The sequence below is a fragment of the Schistocerca nitens genome, chromosome 1 (genome assembly GCF_023898315.1).
Source record: "Schistocerca nitens isolate TAMUIC-IGC-003100 chromosome 1, iqSchNite1.1, whole genome shotgun sequence".
NCBI classification, from domain to species: Eukaryota; Metazoa; Arthropoda; class Insecta; order Orthoptera; family Acrididae; genus Schistocerca; species Schistocerca nitens.
Window position 1 is genome coordinate 1,146,286,302 of NC_064614.1, and position 25,703 is coordinate 1,146,312,004.

General features: G+C 45.0%; 1 protein-coding gene and 1 pseudogene across 1 annotated transcript in view; one reads left to right on the forward strand and one right to left on the reverse strand.

Annotated features, from left to right (window-relative positions):
• Positions 1-25,703, forward strand: part of LOC126232704 (neuropeptide SIFamide receptor-like) — a 290,527-nt gene that overhangs the window by 252,749 nt on the left and 12,075 nt on the right. The gene's annotated exons all lie outside the window — the stretch shown is intronic.
• On the reverse strand, positions 7,462-7,579 carry LOC126212927 (5S ribosomal RNA; annotated as a pseudogene).

Consider the following 25,703-nt stretch of genomic DNA (forward strand, 5'->3'; position numbering starts at 1 on the left):
CCTGGCTGACGTGTCTGCTCACGCCAAATTCACTAAAATGAATGATAATTAGACTTTACATAGAAACTAAAATTAATCACTGGAAAGAAAACTGTTAAAATTAACTAGTCATCGTTAATGGTGGTTCTGCGCTTGCATTCAAGTTTGCAAAACGCTTCGTCAAGATTGGAAATTAATCACAGGGGCTCTGTAGCGAGTTGCTAATGAATGAATGGCAGAACACTAATTGTATTCGGCCACTGCGCCCCCAATACGCGATCCGTTAAGCTCGTATTGGCCATTGGCTGTAACAATAAAGCATTAAAAAAATTAGTGTATCATATATCTATTAGGAGCACTGTTAAAACGAGGACTCATGAGGGTTAACTAATTTACATTAATTTAATTACAAATTGTTCTAAAGCTAATACATGCCACTTGCATCACATTTGTCTACACAAAAGAAAAGTTAATTAATGATACGCAAGGAACACAGCTATAGTACGTCCCATATGCATAAAGGCCAACAGACGAGAAAGTGAGAGAGACATCCAAGCAGGAATTCTATTCACTTACTTTCTAAAGAAAAAAGAAGCACTGCAATCGATCGCTATCAGCCACAGGCCTACTGCCTCTATGTCTTTGAAATATTATTTACCAAATTATTATTACATTTCACAAAATCGATTTACATAAGGTAATTGTGGTGTCACCGCCAGACACCACACTTGCTAGGTGGTAGCCTCTTAAATCGGCCGCGGTCCGCTAGTATACGACGGACCCGCGTGTCGCCACTGTCAGTAATTGCAAACCGAGCGCCGCCACACGGCAGGTCTAGAGAGACTTACTAGCACTCGCCCCAATTGTACAGCCGACGTTGCTAGGAAAGGTTCACTGAGAATTACGCTCTCATTAGCCGAGACGATAGTTAGCATAGCCTTCAGCTTAGTCAATTGCTACGACCTAGCAAGGCGCCATTTATCCTTTGCTATGTATCTAATGAAGCATGTACAGTAACAAGACCAATGTTCACCAATTGTGGATTAAAGTTAAGTATTCCAGCAGCTACGTACTTTTCTTTATAGCATTCATTAAGTATCCTGTTTCAGACCTCACGCCATCCTGCGTGAGCTTATAGCGTGCATTTCGGCTTCCTCAAAGAACACGGTGTTGGCACTTCTGCCGACACATCAGTAATTAGATATGCTGTAATGTACAGAGAAGTTGCAGCATTAGAAAATTGCAGCGAAATGCAGGAAGATCTGCAGCGGATAGGCACTTGGTGCAGGGAGTGGCAACTGACCCTTAACATAGACAAATGTAATGTAATGCGAATACATAGAAAGAAGGATGCTTTATTGTATGACTATATGATAGCGAAACAAACACTGGTAGCAGTTACTTCTGTAAAATATCTGGGAGTATGCGTAAGGAACGATTTGAAGGGGAATGATCACATAAAATTAACTGTTGGTAAGGCGGTTGCCAGGTTGATATTCATTGGGAGAGTCCTTAGAAATTGTAGTCCATCAACAAAGGAGGTGGCTTACAAAACACTCGTTCGACCTATACTTGAGTGTTGCTCATCAGTGTGGGATCCGTACCAGGTCGGGTTGACAGAGGAGATAGAGAAGATCCAAAGAAGAGCGGCGCGTTTCGTCACAGGGTTATTTGGTAAGCGTGATAGCGTTACGGAGATGTTTAGCAAACTCAAGTGGCAGACTCTGCAAGAGAGGCGCTCTGCATGGCGGTGTAGCTTGCTGTCCAGGTTTCGAGAGGGTGCGTTTCTGGATAAGGTATCTAATATATTGCTTCCCCCTACTTATACCTCCCGAGGAGATCACGAATGTAAAATTAGAGAGATTCGAGCGCGCACGGAGGCTTTTCGGCAGTCGTTCTTCCCTCGAACCATACGCGGCTGGAACAGGAAAGGGAGGTAATGACAGTGGCACATAAAGTGCCCTCCGCCACACACCGTTGGGTGGCTTGCGGAGTATAAATGTAGATGTAGATGTTCTTGTAACGTTTCAAGGCATCCAGAGATGCTTATAGCGGCAAACATTTCAAATTGCCATTTCTCGTGATACATACAGGACTATTACAAATGATTGAAGCGATTTCATAAATTCACTGTAGCTCCATTCATTGCCATATGGTCACGACACACTACAGATACGTAGAAAAACTCATAAAGTTTTGTTCGGCAGAAGCCGCACTTCAGGTTTCTGCTGCCAGAGCGCTCGAGAGTGCAGTGAGACAAAATGGCGACAGGAGCCGAGAAGGCGTATGTCGTACTTGAAATGCACTTACATCAGTCAGTCATAACAGTGCAACGACACTTCAGGACAACAAAGATCCACCAACTGCTAACTCCATTCGGCGATGGTATGCGCAGTTTAAAGCTTCTGGATGCCTCTGTAAGGGGAAATCAACGGGTCGGCCTGCAGTGAGCGAAGAAACGGTTGAACGCGTGCGGGCAAGTTTCACGCGTAGCCCGCGGAAGTCGACGAATAAAGCAAGCAGGGAGCTAAACGTACCACAGCCGACGGTTTGGAAAATCTTACGGAAAAGGCTACAACAGAAGCCTTACCGTTTACAATTGCTACAAGTCCTGACACCCGATGACAAAGTCAAACGCTTTGAATTTTCGGCGCGGTTGCAACAGCTCATGGAAGAGGATGCGTTCAGTGCGAAACTTGTTTTCAGTGATGAAGCAACATTTTTTCTTAATGGTGAAGTGTTTAAACCTCCTCTACCAAGAAACGTGCCAGAACTGCGAGCTCGCATCAACGATGCTTTCGAACTCATTGATGGGGACATGCTGCGCCGAGTGTGGGAAGAACTTGATTATCGGCTTGATGTCTGCCGAATCACTAAAGGGGCACATATCGAACATTTGTGAATGTCTAAAAAAACTTTTTGAGTTTTTGTATGTGTGTGCAAAGCATTGTGAAAATATCTCAAATAATAAAGTTATTACAAAATTGTTAAGGCTTTCGTGGCCACTTGTTGACAAACTGCCTATTGGCTTCTGTCTCGGGTTCTTCGGCCGACGTTCATCTAATGATTTTTCTGACGTTTCGCCAGTACGAGTGGCTGGCATTGTCAAAGCTTCACCCTCCATTGCCGGTGGTGAACTGGAGGCGAGCTCGCGGCCGCAGACTATATGTACCTGGCGCGCCAACGTCCGAGGGCTTCTCCGCGGTCATTTCCGGTGCGGTTCTCCTCTTGCTACCTGCGACGGTCGTTCGCTGCAGTACGGGAAGCCAGGATCCGTTTACCTTAAGGCTTTCCTCTTTCTTGTTGAAACTGTTCAACAAGAAAGAGGAAAGCCTTAAGGTAAACGGATCCTGGCTTCCCGTACTGCAGCGAACGACCGTCGCAGGTAGCAAGAGGAGAACCGCACCGGAAATGACCGCGGAGAAGCCCTCGGACGTTGGCGCGCCAGGTACATATAGTCTGCGGCCGCGAGCTCGCCTCCAGTTCACCACCGGCAATGGAGGGTGAAGCTTTGACAATGCCAGCCACTCGTGCTGGCGAAACGTCAGAAAAATCATTAGATGAACGTCGGCCGAAGAACCCTAGACAGAAGCCAATAGGCAGTTTGTCAATAAAGTTATTGTAGAGCTGTGAAATCGCTTCAATCATTTGTAATAACCCTGTACAGCTTTCAACATGAGGAATTTCAGATAGTTCCAAACGACGTAGGCCACGGCAGCACAAACATACAGAAGAAATGTTTCCGAGTCTGTTCACCTGAGTCGAAGCCCCACGGCGGTACAGCAGGGAGAGACGATGAATTCGGCAGAGTCCAGTAGAGCGAAGTGACGTCGCTCTCGAGAGTCCAGTGGCTGTGACGGTGAGAAGGCGGTGGTTCACCGTAGCTGGCGATGGTCTGTTTGCAGCGATCTGCCGGCCGACCTCTCCGCGGCCGGTGATGTTGCCACATTCGTATTGGCCGTCGCTCACGTTGCGTAGTCGCCGCCGCTTGTGGCGGTACGCTAAATCTACCATGACCCTGGTTTCTCAAAATGGTTCAAATGGCTCTATGCACTATGGGACGTCATCAGTCCCCTAGACTTAGAACTACTGAAACCTAACTAACCTAAAGGCATCACACACATCCATGCCCGAGGCAGCAGCGTGGTTTCGGACTGAAGCGCCTAGAACCGCTCGGCCACTGCGGCCGGCGTGGTTTCTCAACCGCGCTGTTGCATAGAGTTTCAGCCAACATCAGCCATTCCTCACAGTATTCAAAAACGTGTCTCAATAGTGTCCTATAAGCGGTCTCCTTTCCAGATGAACCACACTTTCCTAAAAACTCTCCCAATTAACCAAAGTCACCCATTCAGCTTCCCTACTACAGTCCTCACATAGTAGTTTCATTTCATATGGCTTCGCAATGATACGCTTATATATTTAATCGACGTTACTGTACCAAGTAGCGCACTACTATTGGTATATTCTTAGATTACGCGATTGTTTCTCCTACTAATTTGCATTAACTTACATTTTTTACATTTAGAGCTAGAACATTCAACTAGAAATCTTGTCCAACTCATTTTGTATCCTCCTAAAGTCAATCAACGACGACATCTTCTCGTATACCACACCGTCATCAGCAAACAGGCGCAGATTGCTGCCCGCCCTGTTCTCCAGCTCATTTATGTATATAGAAAATACCAGTTCTTTTATTGTACATCTCTAGGGCACTCCTGAGGATACCCCTATCTCTGATCAACACTTGCCGTCGAAGACGACGCTCCGGCCGCTGTGGCCGAGCGGTTCTAGGCGCTTCAGTCCGGAACCGCGCTGCTGCTACGGTCGCGGGTTGGAATCCTGCCTCGGGCATGGATGTGTGATGTCCTTAGGTTAGTTAGGTTTCAGTATTTCTAAGTCTAGGGGACTGATGACCTCAGATGTTAAGTCCCATAGTGCTTAGAGCCATTTGAACCATTTTGTAGACGACGCACTGGCTTCTGTAACTTAACAAGTCATCTGGCAGCCTATTCCGTATGCTCGTACCTTCATTAACAGTCTGCAGTGGGGCACCGTGTCATGCGATTTTTGGAAATCCAGGACTATGGAATCTCCCTATTAACTTCCCCCATCGTTCGCAGGACAAGCAGAGTTTCGCACGAGTGATGCTTTGTAAAACCGTGATGATTTGTGGAAAAAGCTTTTACATCTGAATGAAATTTATTGTATTCGAATTGAGAAGATGCTCAAGAACACTGCACCAAACCGATGTTAAGGACATTAGTCTGTAATTTAGCGGGTCAGTTCTTTCACACTTCTTATACGCATACAAACTAAGTAAGGCACATGTGCCTTAAAGTAGTCTTTGCAATACCGAATTATGATTTCATCTGGACCTGGCAACTTATTTCCTTTGAACTCTCTACGCCAGGAACGCTTATTACGGTGTCCTCCATACGGAAGTCGGTGCGGTAGTCAAACTACGGTATGTTTGTACAACTGGAAGCTGGAAGATCGAAAACGGCTACGGATGAAGCAACATCGACTGTTGTTCTGGCATCGTTCAGTAAGAGCCCAGAGTGCAGCACTCTCCACATCTCTCAGGAAGCTGGTGGCAACGTTAGGGCTACATCAATAGTGAGACTTTCGCTCACACATAAATGGTAACTTTGGAAAAATCAAATATTACACCTTGTAAGGCTCAATTTGCAGAATGGGTGACGCAAAACCTGGAGGAAAACAGTCGTTTTCTCTGTGACATATTGTTTGTAGACGAATTCAGTTTCTGTGTGAATGCAGGGGTAAATAAGTAGAATGACAGTGACTGGTCGGAAGTGGATGGGTGAATCTAATGTAGCTGGAACATCGAAAGTATTAACTTGGTAAATAATATGGGATTGCTGGTCCTTCTTCATTCAGGTATAATAACAGCAGTCCGTTATCTACAGTTGTTAGATGAAGAGGTGCTGTTGTTGCTACTGCCTAAAGAAGGGACATTTCCAATTAATTTTCTGCACAATGATGCTCCAGCCTTATTCAAATCTCCAGTTTCCTCGAATACTGAGAGGTCGTCGAAGCCCAATGGAATGAGTACCACGTTCCCCGGATTTAAGTCCATTAGATTTCTATCTGTGGAAACACGTGAACGCAGTTGTGTATCCGGTCTAGATCAGAAACGTTGCACACCTCAGAGTGAGGATCATTGATACTTTTGCTCGCAATCCGGTACATATGATGGCGAAAGTGCAGGAAGAGTGGGTGAAGGGGATAAAGACATCTTTACAACATACTGGACAATACGTCGAGCTGCAACCTGTAGCATTTGTGTTTTATCAATAGCATTTTCTTTGTTCTGTCTAAAATGTTACATAACTTGACGACAGTGAATAAAGCTGTGCTCACGTGAGAAACACCATTGTTTTTCTCGTAAAATGCTCTAGGTGTGTCATATGTCAGAAGAATCCCTTTTCTTTTGAAAATTACGACTTACATCCAAGATGGCATCTTCCAAAATGGCCACCATGTTGGTGATATGCCTTCATAGACTTTTGCCCTCCTCATCTCATACTACTCTGTGTATCCGCCTGTCTTCTTTCAGAAGGCTGGTTCTACACCTATGGACGATTCTGTATTCCAATTCGTACGGTCTCTCCTTAGCGAGGTTGGCTCTCTTGCCGTTTTTCTGACAGAATCGGTTAAAAAATTGTTACATTTCCAGGGTCGACAGTTTTGGAAGTTGGACGGCACATTACGCATTATAGTGCTTATATCGTATGTTTCAAAAAGGAATATCACTGTTTTAAGACTCTGTAGCATTTATTACATTCAACTAACAATTATAATTAATACGTGAAGTAAAGGAGTAACTCATAGAGTTTATTTTGCGTGTTCAGTGCGAGCATACGGCACACATCGAGTGGATAGGCCAGTTCTTCCCAAAGCTTGACCTATGTGTCTGGAGTAATTGTTGCAACAAAAACTTCAGTCGTGTTTCTAAAGTCCGGTCAAGCAGCTGAGGCACAGAGGCACATGCACATACACATGAACCCCCATCCGTCCTCCCCTCCCCCAAGGAAAAAGTGCATGATGTCAGATAGAGTGAACGTGGAGCCCATGCGAAGCAAGCTCTCTCACCCGGCCCGTTGCGGGCAATTCAGAGGTCGGGTACAATGTTGTTTAAGCAAGCACATACTGAGTTAAGCCAGTGAGGCTGTGAATCACCTTGCTGCCAAATAAAGTTCTGTGGTTCAGCTTCAGTCGAGGAAAGGCCCACAGTCCAGCGCATCAAGATAAGACTAAACTAAACTAAACTCCTCCCGAATAGGCCATGAAGGCCCAACGGTACCGACCGGCCGCCGTGTCATCCTCAACCACAGGCGTCACTGGATGCGGATATGGAGGGACATGTGGTCAGCACACCGCTCTCCCGGCCGTATGTCAGATTCCGAGACTGGAGCCGCTATTTCTCAATCAAGTAGCTCCTCAGTTTGCCTTACAAGGGCTTGCCAACAGCGCTCGGCAGACCTGATGGTCACCCATCCAAGTGCTAGCCCAGCCCGACAGGGCTTTACTTCGGTGATCTGACGGGAACCGGTGTTACCACTGCGGCAAGGTCGTTGGCATCAAGATAAAAGGTTCACTATGGGCTTAACATCTGAGGTCATCAGTCCCATAGAACTTAGAACTACGTAAACCTAACTAACCTAAGGATATCACATACATACATCCATGCCCGAGGCAGGATTCGAACCTGCGACCATAGCAGTCGCGCGGTTCCGGACTGAAGTGCCTGGAACCATTCGGCCACCGCGGCCGGCGCATCAAGATAAGAAACAGCAGTTAAAGTTGCTTCAGCGAAGACAGTGGCCCATAAACTTTCAACAGGATTCCAATATAGGAGAGTCTTGTTACAACTGTACCACCTCGTGAGGGTATACTCATCACCAGATGCGCACATTGTGTGTGTTCGCATTTACACTTAGACGAAATGTTGGTGCGTCACTGAAGACGATACTGTCTAGAACAATTCTTCACCGTAATGCACCAACATTTCGTTTGCGAAGTTTGCACGTAAATTGTAGTCTGCAGGCTTTAAACTGCTAACGATAAGGACGCAGTTGTAAGTGTCTCCTTAAAAGTCTTCACGAAGACGTGGTCTGAACTTTTAATTCGCGACTAGCCTTCCGAACTGATTACTTGGGACTACGCCTGAAAGACTCTCATAGTCGTTCAGCACGTTATTCAGTCACTCTTGGCCCTCCCGTACTGTTTCTTCTGCAAAAACTACCGGTGTCTTCCAATTGATTATACCATCTACGTATGTTATCATTACTTGGGAGGTTGCAATGGAACTTAATACGGAACGCAAGTTACCTTGTAAAAATATATTCGTTTCCTAGAAACAGTAAAATACAAAAGCATTCTGTTCACTAGTTGCCATCTTTGCTACTATGGGTTTCTAACTGAAGACACAAACAAAGGGTGCATGCAGGTGCGCACAAGTACACAAACAAGACGCAAATGGGCTAAAGATATTAGCTGCCAGTGGGCATTGATTTATATCAATGGGGCAAATTGAATATTTGTACCGGAGCGGGATTCGAACCGTGGTCTCCTGCTTGCTAGGCAGATGCACTGACCACTACGCCATCCGAACAGAATGGTGACCACGCCTCCCGTCAGACCGAAATTCTCAACTTATGCCACACGCTACTGATGTAGTGCCCCCGCTCATTAGCCTCATTACTCTCGGCATCTCTTCGATTCCAATAAGAGTTCGAGCTTGGTGTACATCTGCACTGAAAGGATCATTGGCCGCACATCATCTTAACTATATACACTACTGGCCATTAAAATTACTACACTAAGAAGAAATGCAGATGATAAACGGGTATTCATTGGACAAATATACTAGAACTGATATGTGATTACATTTTCACGCAATTTGGGTGCATAGATCCTGAAAAATCAGTACCCAGAACAACCACCTCTCGCCGTAATAACGGCCTTGATACGCCTGGGCATTGAGTCAAACAGAGCTTGGATGGGGTGTACAGGTACAGCTGCCCATGCAGCTTCAACACGATACCACAGTTCAGTGGCTGGGCTATTGTGACAAGCCTGTTGCTCAGCCAACATTGACCGGACGTTTTCAATTGGTGAGAGATCTGGAGAATGTGCTGGCCATGGCAGCAGTCGATCATTTTCTGTATCCAGAAAGGCCTGTACGGAACCTGCAACATGCGGTCGTGCATTATCCTGTTGAAATGGAGGGTTTCGCAGGGATCGAATGAAGGGTAGACCCACGGGTCGTAACACATCTGAAATGTAACGTCCACTGTTCAAAGTGCCGTCAATGCGAACAAGAGGTGAGCGAGACGTGTAACCAACGGCATCCCATACCATCACACGGGGTGATACGCCAGTATTGTGATGACGAATACATCCTTAGAATTTGCGTTCACCGCGACGTCGCCAAACACGGATGCGACCATCATGATTCTGTAAACAGAACCTGGATTCATCCGAAAAAATGTTTTGCCATTCCTGCACCCAGGTTCGTTGTTGAGTACACCATCGCAGGCGCTCCTGTCTGTGATGCAGCGTCACCACAACCACGGTCTCCGAGCTGATAGTCCATGCTGCTGCAAACGTCGTCGAACTGTTAGTGCAAATGGTTGTTGTCTTGCAAACGTCCCCTTCTGTTGACTCAGGGATCGAGACGTGGCTGCACGATCCGTTACAGCCATGCGGATAAGATGTCTGTCATCTCGACTCCTCATTATACGAGGCCGTTGGGATCCAGCACGGCGTTTCGTATTACCCTCCTGAACCCACCGATTCCATATTCTGCAAACAGTCATTGGATCTCGAGTAACGCGAGCAGCAATGTCACGATACGATAAACCGCAATCGCGGGCCGGCCGATGTGGCCGTGCGGTTAAAGGCGCTTCAGTCTGGAACCGTGTGACCGGTGCGGTCGCAGGCTCGAATCCTGCCTCGGCCATGGATGTGTGTGATGTCCTTGGGTTAGTTAGGTTTAATTAGTTCTAAGTTCTAGGCGACTGATGACCTCAGAAGTTAAGTCGCATAGTGCTCAGAACCATTTGAACCATTTGAACCGCAATCGCGATAGGCCACAATCTGACCTTTTATCAAAATCGGAAACGTGATGGTACGCATTTCTCCTCCTTACACGAGGCATCACAGCAACGTTTCACGAGGCAACGCCGGCCAACTGCTGTTTGTGTATGAGAAATCGGTTGGAAACTTTCCTCATGTCAGCACGTTGTAGGTGTCGCCGCCGGCGCCAACCTTGTGTGAATGCTCTGAAAAGCTAATCATTTGCGTATCACAGCATCTTCTTCCTGTCTCTGTAGCACATTATCTTCGTGGTGCAGCAGTTTTAACGGCCAGTAGTGTATATGTGTATGGAGTCTGTTCTTTCGAACGTATGTGACACAACGAAACCATTTCGATCCTGCAGTCACTACGGATCAAGACACCATTAGCAGCCAGTTGGCATCGATTTATGTGAATGGCTGAAGCTGAAAATTTGTGCCGGGCCAGGCTGGCGTAAGAGTCAGTGCATCTGCCTAGAAAGGAGGAGGCATGAGGCGTCCGAAAGAGCAGACACCATTCACGTATAAAATTCAGTTGATGTTTCATTTGGTGTATTACTTATAAATGCAAGATGCATGTAATAAATGCTACAAAGCTTTAAAACCCCGGTATTCATTTTGAAACACCTGATGTATTTAGACCGGGGTTCCTGTGACCTTCTCCCATTGCATCATCGCAGCATCGATTCATCTCCGTCGATGCGGCCGCCACTTTGCAAACTGGATCCAAAGTTGCGGAAGCACTCTACCGTTGCACGGGGCGGCGTCATTTATTGTAATTGAGTTAGCGCGATTGCCCACATTTTGCCGGCCGGAATATTAAGCGCAAGGCGGGGCGGGCACTTACTATTCCGCCGGCCGCCTGGCCCCGCGGGAGGAGCAGATAGCTTGTGGCGTGGCGTGGCGTGCCCGCTGGCGCAGCACGCGATCCCTCCGGGCGGACGGGCCGGAACTATTTGCCGCTAGTTACCTCTTCGCTGCCTCGCTTAGCGTGGCGCGGCGCGGCGCCGGGCTAGCTGGCAGACGTTGTCTCCTGTTCGCATCTAAAAGGCGCAGACTCCCGCTGCGGAAGAGCGAGCAGACAGCCCCATTCGCGTGCCTCGGATCTGTCTGCTCGTCAAGGCGTCTCACTGGACACGCCACTCTACTTGTGTCTCTGTTTTAGGAGCAAAACACCTGGCGTGAAATCTGCAAATAATGTACTTCACGATACGAGTCCTCGTGTTCCGATCTATGACGAGCAAGGGAAGGAGAAATGATGCCTTAAAGTTATCCTTCTTCAAACTATGTGTTAGTGTCAGGGGTTAAATCCCAAAACCTTCTACTCGTATAGTATTGCACCAAGTGAGACCACATGACACCTAATCTTTTCCGAGATACTCAAGTTTAGATTTATAATGACCCACTCTAACAGTTAATAATTTTCTCATTCTCTGCATTGCTTGTGAGCGAAGTCATCCAATAACAATTTGTTATTCGTATATGTCACCGGAGTATATTATAAAATACTGCGATAAATGTAGAACACTGTTCCATTTCGTAGTTAGATGAACAAGCTGTTTATTATCTTATATGTGTATCGGCACCCATGTTGAAGCTGGCTCGGGCTAGCACTGCGTTATCACGAGCGCATGCTAAAAATAATGCCTATAAAATAAACTATGTTTACGTTTTTTTTCAAATAATGAAGCGACCAAGGCAATTCTTTTTGCACATTGTTTGTTGATTCCCGGACATTTTCTGATGTTTTTAAAAGAAATTCAATCATCATTACGCCGCCTTCCCCACCCGAGCAGTTAAATTTCTTCTGTCCAAAATGAGGTGTGCCCATGACGAAAGTCCTTCGGTCTACAAATCTTAACCGAAATCAAAAAATAAACAAATCTCTCAGTCTATAGGGTACTTGGCTCGGAGTAATAGCAGTCTTTCGAAATTTGAAAAAAATAATAAACTAGAAGACGTATGAAACAAAGATGTAGTTTTATTGTGTCTTTTTCGTCACGTTTTTTGCAAGAAGTAATGAATAAATTACATAAAAACTTAGCCCATTGCTCCTTGTGGACATGTCCGAGCAGTAATTCAAACAAATTTTATAAAGACATCTTTACTAGTGTCGCCATGTTCCGTCAGTTTGAAATACACTGTATCACAAGCTAATGGAATGGATTGTGCGCACACTAACAAGGATATCTCTCCCAAATTTGCAAGAATTACTCTTCGGGCATGTCAGCAAAGAGTAACAGGCCATTTCTTCTATTTTAATTTATTCGTTAGGCATCGCAACAAACGTGGCCAAAAACACGACAAAACTACATCTTTGTTTCAAACGACCACCATTTTATTATTTTTCCACATTTCAAAAAAATGAGCTATTACTCCGTGCCTAGTATTCTATAGATTAAGAAAATTGTTTGTTTTTTGATTTCGGACAAGGTGTGCAGAGTGCAAGACTCCGTCATTAACCTCATTTTAGACAGAGAAAATTTAACTACTCGGAAGGAGGACTTAACGGTGACAAATTTTCTTGGAAAAATCGGAAAAAAATTGTGAAAAAGAAGTAATGATGTGAAAAAGATTTACGTTGATTGCTTCATTAGTTTTACCAAATAAAATCGTAAACATCGCTTATTTCACAGGCTGAGTAAGAAGAATGGATCCTTAAAGATTTTTAACTAAAACAAAAATTATTAACATTCTACACCCGGCCACTGTGGTCGAGCGGTTCTAGGCGCATCAATCCGGAACCACACGGCTGCTACGGTTGCAGGTTCGAATCCTGCCTCGGGCGTGGATGTGTGTGATGTCCTTCGGTTGGTTAGGTTTAAGTAGTTCTAAGTCTAGGGGACTGATGACCTCAGATGTTAAATCCCATAGTACCATTTGAATATTCTACATCTTTATTATTTATGTCTACATATTTATTTCTCCGCATAGTCACACCAGCATTTCTCCCAACGATAATCCTCTTTCTTAATATTGTCGCTGTGGAATCTTTGACTTTGTTGACAGAGGCACAACTTAACCTATGCTTGCACCCCTTCATCGCTATCAACGTTTAAGCCTCTATGTTGTTCTTTAAATTTTGGGAAAGATGATAATCGAATAGTGCCAACTCGCGACTGTATGGACGATGAACGATGACAGCGTTTCTAAGGCGTCGGTATGTCACAGATATTGGTGCGTTCGTGTGTGGTCTCGCATTGTCACGCTGGACAAGATGTGTGGTCTCGCATTGTCACGCTGAACAAGATGCGTCGTTTCGCACTGTCATGCTGAAGAAGAGAGTACTCCATGTGTGGACGAACCCTTCAAATTAGTGCTTTCAGCATTCTGAGTTTTCGGTTTTTACACCGACATAGTTATGTTACACACCACCATGTTGCAAGCAACAATTCGGAGCCCTCTTGCGACAGAGGGTCGCAACTTCCGTTAGCGAAGAGAGAAAGCCGACCGAGTAACATGCATAACACCTCAACCGATATGGAGAACAGAATAAAGAAATAGGAGACATTAGTTTTCAGCACACCCTCGTAACTATCCCTTGTGCAACACCTGTTTCATCAAATTCATGTTAGTCCTTAGGATGCGACCTGTCTATTGGCGAGGTTAACCTATGAGGACCACTTTATCATCCACAAGGGTCTTCGATGGCTCACAGCCAAAACATCACTCTGTCAAACAATATTTGTAACTGGTTCAAATGGCTCTGAGCACTATGGGACTCAACTGCTGAGGTCATTAGCCCCCTAGAACTTAGAACTAGTTAAACCTAACTAACCTAAGGACATCACAAACATCCATGCCCGAGGCAGGATTCAAACCTGCGACCGTAGCGGTCTTGCGGTTCCAGACTGCAGCGCCTTTAACCGCACGGCCATTTGTAACTGGATTAAAGATTTCTTGCTAAGGAGGGCGGAATGTGTCATCTTGGATGGGGAGTCATCGGCAGATCTGGGAGTAGCGTCAGGTGTATCCAAGCAAAGAATGTTGGATCCCTTGTGTTCATGTTGCTTGTTAGTGCCTCCGCAGATAATACACTACTAGCCATTAAAATTGCTGCACCACGTGGATGACATGCTACAGACGCGAAATTTAACAGACAGGAAGAAGATGCAGTGATATGCAAATGATTAGCTTTTCAGAGCATTCACACAAGGTTGGCGCCGGAGGCGACACCTACAACGTGCAGACATGAGGAAAGTTTCCAACCGATTTTTCATACACAAACAGCAGTTGACTGGCGTTGCCTGGTGAAAAGTTGTTGTGATCCCTCACGTAAGGAGGAGACATGTTGTGGGGCGGCGGGTGGAATAATTGTTAATATTCCTATTATTTATTTAATGCTGTTATTTGCTGTTCTCAACACTGGCTCTCTAACTACAACCAGAAAGTGATTAGCAAAACGTGAAGCCTGTAATTAGAATTCCTAGTGCCCACTTCATCTGCTGGGATTCATAATCAAAAACCATTCTCTCTAAAATGTTCACTATATTCTGAAAGTCACAGACAAAAGATCCACACAATCCAACTACCAGAGCAGTTCAGAGTCTAATGCGCTGATGCAACTATAACTGTTCAAATTAAATGTTTAAGTGAATGCTCACCATAATTTGATGATAATGTTCATCAAACGCCATGCTAATAATGGTAGAAAGTCTGTCCTGCGGCGGCACGTGAAAATACGACATACGCAAACTAAAGATAGATCATTAACGTCATCCCAAAATTAACACTTCACTAGAAAACGATTTCATGGTTACGCGTATCCCGAGTAACTTATTACTACATCCGAGGCTGTTTATATCAACGATACCTACCGACGCGACGCGACTCCCGGCACAGGTGGTGCGCTAATCAGCGTCTGGAGAGACCTGGGGCCTTTTTTTCTCGCGCACCGTTCTTACATATAAAGCTGCGGTATGGACCGCTAAGGGAACGCCTGATCAAATCTCCTCTCCCGACTAGCCTCTGGGATAGTAATGCAACACTTTAAGTTATCGAATAAATCATTGCTTCCTTTGCCGATGGCCGATGAAGCTCTCAATTTAAATTTGCAATCAGCACACAGGCAAGTAATCATAATAAAAGTCTGACATGGCTAAGTCAAATATTTTGGGCGAGAGAATTAATTTAATTACACTACACGCCGTAGACGAGCTCTGAACTTGCCTTTGGAGATACGCTATCGCTATAGTTTTATAGTTATTCAGTTGAAACTTCTCACATCTTTACTATTATAGCGGATCTCCCTTCTACTTAAATGCCAGCCGGAGTGGCCTAGCGGTTCTAGGCGCTACAGTTTGGAACCGCGCGACCGCTGCGGTCGCAGGTTCGAATCCTGCCTCGGGCATGGATGTGTGTGATGTCCTTAGGTTAGTTAGGTTTAAGTACTTCTAAGTTCTAGGGGACTAATGACCACAGCAGTTAAGTCCCATAGTGCTCAGAGCCATTTGAACCATTTGAACCATTTTTTTCTACTTAAATTTAAACATCCTAGCTTGATTTATTCGCCTACTTAATCTATCTTGCTTCCTTAATTTTTAAGATAAAAACCAGAAAATCATGAATTTCAACTAAAATTTTAATTTGTGAGATCCAGAATACTGTTTCTACTAAATTATTAAGCAAAAGGAATCTAAATAAAAAATTTTAAGTTTCTAGCTCTTTTCTGTTGCGCCAATGATTTTTACAGAAAAACGTCCAAATGTCGAAAATGGTTAACGTTATTGAACTGATATTCAACACATATTGATTTAGTATTACTCCTGACATGCTAGAAACGTTTCAGGTTGTTTACTTGATTTATAAAGTATTGCGCAACATTTATGACGTCAGAGCTAGTTACAGCGGACTGGCTGGCACACAATGGAAAGACTGATGTGAATTTTATAAGGCGTGAGTAGGCTGCTTCCCTACAATGCGTACCATCACGTTTCCGACTTTTATGAAGGTCGGATTGTAGCCTATCGCGCTTGCGGTTTATCGTATCGTGACATTGCTGCTCGCGTTGGTCGAGATCCAATCACTGTTAACAGAATATGGAATCTGTGGGTTCAGGAGGGTAATACGGAACGCCGTGCTGGATCCCAACGGCCTCGTATCACTAGCAGTCGAGATGACAGGCATCTTATCCGCATGGCTGTAACGGTTCGTGCAGCCACGTCTCGATCCCTGAGTCAACAGATGGGGACGTTTGGAAGACAACAACCATCTGCACGAACAGTTCGACGACGTTTGCAGCAGCTAGGACTATCAGCTCGGAGACTGTGGCTGTGGTTACCCTTGACGCTGCATCACAGACAGGAGCGCCTGCGATAGTGTACTCAACGACGAACCTCGGTGCACGAATGGCAAAACATTTTTTCGGATGAATCCAGGTTCTGTTTACAGCATCATGATGGTGCATCCGTGTTAGGCGACATAGTGGTGAACGCACATTGGATGCGTGTTTTCATCATAGCCATACTGACGTATCACCCGGCGTGATGATATGGGGTGCCACTGGTTACACGTCTCAGTCACCTCTTGTTCGCATTGACGGCACTTTCAACAGTGGACGTTACATTTCAGATGTGTTACGACCAGTTGCTCTACTCTTCATTCGATCCCTGTGAAGCCCTACATTGCAGCAGGATAATGCACGACCGCATGTATCAGGTCCTGTACGGGCCTTTCTGGATACAGAAAATGTTCGACTGCTGCCCTGGCCAGCACATTCTCCAGATCTCTCACCAATTGAAAACGTCTCATCAGTGATGGCCGAGCAACTAGCTCGTCACAATACGCCAGTCACTACTCTTAATGAACTGTGGTATCGTGTTGAAGCTGCATGGGTAGCTGTACCTGTACAAGCCATCCAAGCTCTGTTTGACTCAATGCCGAGGCGTATGAAGGCCGTTATTACGGCGAGAGGTGGTTGTTCTGGATACTGATTTCTCAGGATCTATGCACCCAAATTGCGTGAAAATATAATCAAATGTCAGTTCTAGCATAATACATTTGTCCAATTAATACCCGTTTATGATCTGCATTTCTTCTTGGTGTAGCAATTTTAATGGCCAGTAGTGTACTAACAGCAACCACATACTTCTTACACATTTTTGGGATAAGTTGTTATGGGATCAAACTGCTGAGCTCATCTGTACCTGGTCTTACACACTACTTAATCTAACTTAAACCAACTTACGCTAAGGACAACACACACTCCCATGCTCGAGGCGGCGAGCCGTGCGAACCGTGGCTGTCCCGGCTATCCCACGTGGCTTCTCGCAGATGATGCAGTTGTTTGTAATGTATATCATCCTGCATACATAACGGTTTATACTGTGATGTAACTGAACCGTTACTTACACCATGTTCTTGAACCTGCTATAACTTTTTGCACTGTTTTTACCACCATACAAGTTGTTAATTCTCAATGAGACGGAAATAAAATGTATATTTATTTTAAAATAAAAGCTGTGACAAAGTAATAGCTGAAAGAGCTGAAGAAATATTCAGCCATATCTGGATAGGATTGTTACAAAGACTGGAATCTTTCTTCAAATGTACAGAAATGTAAGAAATATTCGTCCATATCTGGATAGTATTGTTTCAAAGACTGGAAACTTTCTTCAAATCTACAGAAATGTAAAGTTACACATTTCACGTAGTGAAAAGAATGTAGTATCATATAATTAGAATCGTAGTATCCTACTATTACAGTATCAATGATTCACAGTTAGAATCAGTCAACGCGTGCAAACACCCAGGTCTAACAATTTGCTGGGATATGAAATCGAATGATCGCATAAGCTGTTACATTAGGGTTACTGAAAAAGAAATGTGCCAATGCCTGTCAAACGAAAAGCGTTTAAGAAGGTGCGGTTCCTGTAAGAGCGCTGAGGCCGAAAATTCGCCACTAGAGGGACATGCGCGCACATTCACGTGACGATAGAACGAGCACGTGCACATGTGGATCGCAGTCAGTAGTGTTGAAATCAGAAAAAGGGGGACTTGAAAAGAAGATTCAAGGGTTGTAGTGAATTCCCTGACAGCAGGAGGAGTCCAGAGGGCGGAAATTCAACATGGGATGGCTCAAGCATAGGAAGAGCACACGTACCCTTCGCCACATTCCGTAATGTTGATTGCGGAGTATATATGTAGATATGGATGCAGAAGAGCTCTGCATGTCCGTTATAAGGGTCAATATATGGCACAAGAGGAAGAAGAGGAAGGATGGATGTCATTGGTCGATGACGCATGATATATATATATATATATATATATATATATATATATATATATATATATATATATGTGTGTGTGTGTGTGTGTGTGTGTGTGTGTGTGTGTGTGTGTGGGTGTGGGTGGGTGTAGGTGCGTGTGAGAGGGTGGGTGGGCGTGAGTGGATGGTGGATATAAATACACAAACACGAAAAACACAACATAAGGTGCAGGAAAACCGTTGGCATTCATTCAAAACAGCTTGTAGTCGTCTCGAAAAGGAGACAGACAGGTACCGCATGGTCTTCAAGGGGATCTTTTACCACTCTTACTGCAAAATAGTGGCAAGATCAGATAACGATGACGGACGTCGATAACAATCACGCTGTCTTCGCTGTAAAGTAGATTACATATTAAAGCCTGGCGACTGCAGTGGTCACGGGAGATGCGGTATTTCATCCTCGTGCTCAGAAAACCATTAGTGGACGATGTGAGCTTTGTGAACAGGACCCTGTCGACTTGGAACACAGTATCACAACTGGGGAACAAACACTGTAGCGTGAGGTAGACCTGATCAACCAAAATAATCAGATACTCCTTGGCAGTAATGCGACCTCGCATAGTAACTATGGGGCACGTGGAATACCACGATATGGTTTCTGAAATCATCACCAAATTCCTTCCATGTTTCGCTCTTGGGACGTGAACTTTTCCAAAAGTTGGAAGTAGTGTGAAACAAGAGTCATCGGACCAAATGAGTTTCTTCCATTCCTCCGCAGACCAGGTTTTGTGGCTTCGGCATCACGTTTTTCTGTTACGAGCATTTGCATCGCCGATGAGTGGTTTTGGAATTCCAGATCGCTGTGCAGCTTCCTGCTTATGGAGCTCCCTTCATGTTGTTTTGGTGCTCAAATGGTCCGCGAATGCGGCACTCAGTTTTGGGCTGACTTTTGTAGTTGTAGTCATCTTGCTATTCGTCACAGTCATCCTCAGTGATTTTTATTTATTTATGCGTGTCCAGAACATAACATATTAAATATGATTTATCATACATAGCATATCATACATATATATTACAAGCTTTACAGAGAATGTGTGCATATTTATATTCTATGTGCTGCCCAGAATTCCGCTGCACAGACTGCCTTATCATTGGCGATAATCAGGTCTTCCATGGACACAGGTTCCGACAGTTTCCTGCAGTTGAGTAGATGCTGATGGTCTTGAGGTTCACCACACTCACATAACTCACATAGTTCGTCCCCTGAGATGTATCCCCATTTCTTCATGTTCTCCTTACACCGAGATTCTCCAGTTCTCAGTCTATTGGGTACCTTCCATGTCACGTATGGGAGCTGATGACCTGTAGCAAGTTCTTCCTTGGGGTTGTCCCAGTATTTCTCTGATTGTCAGCTACGCCAGAATTGTATCCTAGGGTCTGTAGGTGATGTCTCGATTAGTTGCGACTGCGCGACCGCCACGGTCGCAGGTTCGAATCCTGCCTCGGGCATGGATGTGTGTGATGTCCTTAGGTTAGTTAGGTTTAAGTAGTTCTAAGTTCTAGGGGACTGATGACCTCAGTAGTTAAGTCCCATAGTGCTCAGAGCCATTTGAACCATTTGATTAGTTGCGTTGTCCGGGGAAAACTTTTTCTCGACTTGAGTCTTGGTGTTTGATGTTCGCATCCGAACAAGAGGTGTCTCTGTTCCGTCTCCTGCTTCTTTCTTTCCACTTCAGTTGCTGTTCTCCTTCGGATGTCTGGAGGTGCTACGCCCATGAGGTGGTAGATTTTGTCGACAGTAGTTATCCGCAAGCAGCCGGTTACAATTCGTCCTGTTTCATTTAGGGCAATATTTACCTGTTTGGCATGGCTGGAGTTCTGCCATACAGGTGCTGCGTATTCAGCAGCGGAGAACACAAAGCAAGGGCAGATGTACGGAGGACTTGTGGGTGTGTTCCCCAGTTGTTGTTGGTCAGTTTCCTAATAATGTTGTTCCTCACACTGACTTTCATTTTTGTATCTGTACAGTGGTCCTTGCAGGTCAGGGACCGGTCCAACTTCACTCCGAGGTACTTTGGGGTGTCACAGTGGGTCAGCTGTTGACCTCTCCAGGTTATTCTCAGTTTCCTCCGTGCCTCTTTGTTCCGTAAGTGGAATGCACACACTTGTGTTTTGGAGGGGTTTGGCTTCAGTTAGTTGCTATCGTAGTAGTTAGATAATGCCTCAAGACTTATTGTAAGTTTTTCTTCCACCTCCTCAAAAGTTCTACCTTGCGCGGCAAGTGCTGTGTCAACTGCATAAATGAATGATCTTGTGACAGGATTAACTGGCTGGTCATTAGTGTAAATATTAAATAGTAGTGGGGCTAGCACACTTCCTTGGGGGATACCATTTCTCTATGCCCTCCCCCGCCTCCTCTTGTTTTGTAGAGTAACAAAGAAACGTCTGTTTTGTAGCAGGAATCTTGTAAACTGTGTTAAGTGGAAATATTTCGTGATAGCATAGATTTTTGTTAACATTTTCCTGATATTAATGGTGTCATATGCAGCAGTAAGATCCACAAAGGCGACACCGGTGATCTGCTCGCGTTCATATTCATCCTCTATGTGTTGTGTCAGGTTCAAGATCTGTCCACAACACGAACCCAGATTGTTCTCTGATCAGTGTTTGATCGACTTGGTCCGAGATTCGATTGAGGATCATTCTCTCTAAAACTTTGTATAGATGGCATAAGAGTGATATGGGCCGGAAATTTTTGGCATCTGTTGGCTGTTTCCACGGTTTCAGTAGGGCCACAACTTTGGTTTTTCTCCAGATCTTTGGTATTTGCAAGTTTGAGACACAGGTGTTCATCATATCTAGAATCCACTTCTTGGTTGCTGGTCCAAACATTTTTATCTGTTCCGTCCTCAAGTCATCTAACCCCGCAGCTTTATCGTTCTTCATTGAGCATATTGCGGTTTCTAATTCTTCCAATGAGCACGGTGTGCCAATATAGTTATTCGTCTCAGTAATTCTCTGGATCTTTGGAGTTACCGATTTTTTATTAACTTTGCCATTCAGCAGTAACTGATGTGCTATCTGGTTAGGTGTTATACCAGAGATGGCCGAGGGAATAGCTCTTTGGTTGTTTCCAAGGTTCTTCAGCAATTGCCATGCCTTTCTACTATTTTGTTTCATATCGAGCTGCGTCAAAAGATCGCACCATTTTTCTTTCCTTCTAGCTGATATGGCTAGTACAAGTTCTCCACCAACCTGTATTGTTTCTCCAGCAAATGGGTCATCTTCAAAAAGGTGTTCATATTTATTCATAAGTGTTTTTGTATCTTTGTCTAGTCCTGGTATGTAAGTTGTTCTACATCCGCGGGGTATGTACCTACAAGAGACAGCTTTCATCAGCTTTATAAAGCTATCATATTTCTCTGGAGAAGGATCTAGTTCAAGATTTTGGAATCAAGTTCTTCAGTAAATATATCCCATCGTTCTCGTTTAAAGTTAAATCTTCTGTTGAAGGGGGTATAGCTGGGGTTGATGACTGCTTCTACAGTGCAGATAATTGCTCGGTATTGTGTCCTTGGAATTAAGTTTCTCATTTTTTTCACTTGGTGGGCAACATTTTCACTTGCAAAGATATTATCCGGGTTATAGCCACGGCCCCACCTTCCACTCCTGAAGGAGTATGGTAGCTTTGGATCATGTATTCACTTCAGGCCCGTGCTTTCTACCCAGCTTTCAAGGTCTTCACCGCTTCGGTCTGTTTCTCTGTAGCCCCATGTTACACTGTGGCTGTTAAAATCTCCCATGACGAACTTCACTGGTTGTCAATTGAAATTATCAGGTTCTTTGAAACGGAATACATTGTTTGGTGGTTTGTACACTGATGTTACTCTACAAGTCTCTGTTGCTACAGTCAGTATTTCTGTGTCGTTATCTACATTTCAGTCTGCAGACTAGATATTGAGGCCTGGTTTAGCAAATACACTGCTGGCCACCGTAAATGCAACACCCTGAAGGAAGCATCCGAATCAAGTGAAATTTACACCATGGGTTTGCAGCGATGAGATATGCAACTGATTAGAATTTCAGCGTGGACGCACATCACGCGCGCCTGTGGCGCCACCTCATAGCGCCATTTAAGGCTTGGCGATTTCGACGAGTGTACGTTCGGCAAGTGTGTTTACCTTGTGGTTGTTTCACAAGACGATCAGTTATGCCTCGTAGACAACAGCGAACATCGTTTGATCAAATATCCGAGTTCGACAGAGGAAGGACAGTGGCTTACCGAGATTGTGGATTATCATACAGAGAAATCGCTAGTCGTGTTGGACGAAACCAAACAACTGTAATGCGGATATGTGACCGTTGGATGCAGGAAGGTACGACGGACCGACGTGGTCGATCTCATTCACCTCGGTGCACCACTGCACGTGCTGATAGGCAAATTGTGCTCATGGCAGTGACGGATCGCTCAGTGACATCCCGAACCATAGCACAGCACATTGCGTCTGTAACGCATCACCCAGTGTCTGCGCGTACCATTCGACGCCGTTTACAGCAGAGTGGTCTGTCCGCAAGACGTCCATTGCTTCGTCTACCACTGACGCAGAACCACAGACGTCTCCGTCGCCAATGGTGTGATGACAGACGGATGTGGACGGCAGAATGGAATGACGTTGTCTTTACTGACGAGGCACGCTTCTGTCTGCAGCACCACGATGGTCGGATTCGAGTGTCGAGACACCGTGGAGAGAGGATGCTGGACAGCTGCATTATGCACCGCCACACTGGTCTTGCACCGGGTATTACGGTATGGGGCGGTATTGGATATTACTCTCGCACGCCCCTAGTACGCATTGCCGGTACTTTAAATAGCCGGCGCTACATATCCGAGGTGCTGGAGCCAGTTGTCCTTCCTTACCTTCAGGGCTCGGCCACAGCCATATTTCAACAGGATAATGCGCGACCACACGTGGCACGCATTGTCCAAAGGTTCTTCGTCAATAATCAGATTGAAGTGCTTCCCTGGCCGGCTCGCTCTCCGGATCTTTCGCCGATAGAAAACATGTGGTCCATGGTTGCTCAACGAGTGACCCAGATTACATCCCCAGCTGCCACACCAGATGATCTTTGGCAACGTGTGGAAGCTGCTTGGGCTGCTGTACACCAGGAACACATCCAACGTGTCTTTGACTCAATGCCGAGACGTGTGGCAGCGGTGATCTCCAACAATGGCGGCTACTCTGGCTACTGATTCTGGCAGGAACCACATGTCACAGACGTCTGTAAACGTAATCATTTGATACTTGGTCAACATGTTATCTACAAAATAAATTTTGTTGTGCTACCTCTTGTCTTTCTTGGTGTTGCATTTACGGTGGCCAGCAGTGTATTACACTGCCATACTGTTCGCTGGGTACCCAAGTGATTAATGTCATTCCATGTATCCTCGGCCTTCTGTCATTCGGACATCTATCAGTTTCCTGGATGAGCAGGAGATCACAGTTCTTTGTCTTACACGTATTGGATAGTAATAATTGTTTCTCTACGGATATTCCCTCTATATTTATGGAGATTATTGTAACAGCTGGCTTTGAAAAAAGCCTTTTGGTTTTATAATCTGGTGTAATGTTCTGGTGGTGGAAGGATCTGCCACTGGAATTACTCCCAGCGTTGCCCAGGGTACGGCGGATCGCTGATGATGACATGTCTTGTCGTGTTTATCCCTTTGTTGCGATCTTCGAGGAGGCCCCTTCCGTGTACCCCCTCCTCAGTGGTGATCTCTCTATGGAAACATTGTAAGAAGTGTATGACTGAAAATAAATACAGATACTAACCACGTCTGCAGGCTGCGCTGCCGTATCTGATGACGAGCGGCGCCTTTGAAATGGTCCTCAGCACGTTGCATATCCAGACAGTCTAGGATGATAATGGCACTGAAACAGAGTATGGCACGCGTAAAGCCGATATACTAAACACCTTTTTCCAGAGCTGTTTCACTGAGGAAGACCACACTGCAGTTCCTTCTCTAAATCTTCGCAGAAAGGAAAAAATGGCTGACATCGAAATAAGTGCCCAAGGAATAGAAAAGCAACTGAAATCACTCAACAGAGGAAAGTCCACTGGACCTGACGGGATACCAATTCGATTCTACACAGAATACGCGAAAGAACTTGCCCCCCTTCTAATAGCAGTGTACCGCAAGTCTCTAGAGGAACAGAAGGTTCCAAATGATTGGAAAAGAGCACAGGTAGTCCCAGTTTTCAAGAAGGGTCGTCGAGCAGATGCGCAAAACTGTAGGCCTATATCTCTGACATCGATCTGTTGTAGAATTTTAGAGCATGCTTTTTACTCGCGTATCATGTCATTTCTGGAAACCCAGAATCTACTCAGTAGGAATCAACATGGATTCCGGAAACAGCGATCGTGTGAGACCCAACTCGCTTTATTTGGTTCATGAGACCCAGAAAATATCAGATACAGGCTCCCAGGTAGATGCCATTTTCCTTGACTTCCGGAAGGCGTTCGATACAGTACCGCACTGTCGCCTGATAAACAAAGTAAGAGCTTACGGAATATCAGAACAGTTGTGTGGCTGGATTGAAGAGTTTTTAGCAAACAGAACACAGCATGTTGTTCTCAATGAAGAGACGTCTACAGACGTTAAAGTAACCTCTGGCGTGCCACAGGGGAGTGTTGTGGGACCATTGCTTTTGACAATATATATAAATGACCTAGTAGATAGTGTCGGAAGTACCATGCGAATTTCCGCGGATGATGCTGTAGTATACAGAGAAGTTGCAGGATTATAAAATTGCAGCGAAATGCAGGAAGATCTGCAGCGGATAGGCACTTGGTTCAGGGAGTGGCAATTGACCCTTAACATAGACAAATGTAATGTATTGCGAATACATAGAAAGAAGGATCCTTTATTGCATGATTATATGATAGCGAAACAAACACTGGTAGCAGTTACTTCTGTAAAATATCTGGGAGTATGCGTACGGAACGATTTGAAGTGGAATGATCATATAAAATTAAATGTCGGTAAGGCGGTTGCCAGGTTGAGATTCATTGGGAGAGTCCTCAGAAAATGTAGTCCATCAACAAAGGGGGTGGCTTACAAAACACTCGTTCGACCTATACTTGAGTGTTGCTCATCAGTGTGGGATCCGTACCAGGTAGGGTTGACAGAGGAGATAGAGAAGATCCAAAGAAGAGCGGCGCGTTTCGTCACAGGATTATTTGGTAAGCGTGGTAGCGTTACGGAGATGTTTAGCAAACTCTAGTGGCAGACTCTGCAAGAGAGGCGCTCTGCATCGCGGTGTAGCTTGCTGTCCAGGTTTCGAGAGGGTGCGTTTCTGGATGAGGTATCGAATATATTGCTTCCCCCTTCTTATACCTCCCGAGGAGATTACGAA